We start from the raw sequence: 1,404 nt of genomic DNA, 5'->3' as shown, positions 1-1,404 counted from the left end.
TTTAATTCTGCTCTAATTTTAGTTATTTCTTTTCTTCTGCTGGGTTTGGGGTTGAAATGTTCTTCCTTTTCCAGTTGCTTAAGATGTCCCATTAAGTTATGGACTTTCTCTCTTTCTGTTCTCTTGAGGAAGGCCTGCAACACTCTAAATTTCCCTCTTAGGATTGTCTTTGCAGCATCCTATAGGTTCTGATAATTCATGTCTTCATTATTGTTTTGTTCCAAAAATTGGGCAATTTCCTTCTTAATCTCATCTATGACCCAGCTATCATTCAGCATAAGGTTATTTAGTTTCCATGTCTTTGTATGAGTATGCAGATTCCTATTATTGGTAAGTTCAACTTTTATTGTGGGGTGATCTGAGAAAATACAAGAAATAATTTCTATACTTTTAAGTTTGCTGAGGTTAGCCTTGTGACCTAAGATGTGATCAATTTTGGAGGATGTTCCATGGGCTGATGAGAAGAATGTGTATTCAGTTTTGCTAGAATGAAATGTTCTGTAGATGTCTGTTAAATTCAATTGTTGTATGGTGAAGTTTAAGTCCAAAACTTCTTTGCTTAGTTTCTTATTGGAGGATCTATAGTGATCAAAAAAGCATGGTATTGGCACAAAAATAGAGAGGTAGAGGTATGGAACAGAATTGAGAACCAAGAGATGAACTCAAATACTTATTGTCATTTGATCGTTGATAAACCCATCAAAACTATAAATTGGAGGAAAGAGTCCCTATTTGACAAATGGTGCTGGGAGAATTGGCTGGTGACTTGTAGAAGATTGAAACTGGACTCATACCTTTCACCATTAACAAAAATTGACTTTCACTGGATAAAAGATTTAAACTTAAGACATGAAAGTATAAAGATTCTTAGAGAGCGTACAGGAGGAACACTTGAAGAAATTGGCCTGGGAGAATACTTTATGAGAAGGATCCCCTGGGCAATTGAAGCAACATCAAAAATACATTACTGGGATCTGATCAAACAAAAAAGCTTCTTCACAGCCAAGAACACAGTAAGTAAAGCAAGCAGACAGCCCTCAGAATGGGAGAGGATATTTGCAGGATATGCTTCTGGCAAAAGTTTGATAACCAGAATCCACAGAAAACTCAAACTTATTAATAAGAAAAGAACAAGTATGGCTTGGTGCCTGTGGCTCAAGTGGCTAAGGCTCCAGCCATATACACCTAAGGTGGTGGGTTCGAATCCAGCCCAACTCACCAAACAACAATGCTGGTTGCAACCAAAAAATAGCTGGGTGTTGTGGCAGGCACCTGTGTTCCCAACTACTTGGGAGGCTGAGGCAGAAGACTCTCTTGAGCCCAGAAGTTGGAGGTTGCTGTGAGCTGTGATGCTACAGCACTCTACCCAGGGGGACAGCTTGAGGCTCTGTCTCAAATATGAAA

The sequence above is a fragment of the Otolemur garnettii genome, unplaced genomic scaffold, assembly GCF_000181295.1.
Source record: "Otolemur garnettii isolate 467f Iridium unplaced genomic scaffold, OtoGar3 scaffold00054, whole genome shotgun sequence".
Lineage (NCBI taxonomy): Eukaryota > Metazoa > Chordata > Mammalia > Primates > Galagidae > Otolemur > Otolemur garnettii.
Note: the sequence above shows the minus strand (reverse complement) of the source record.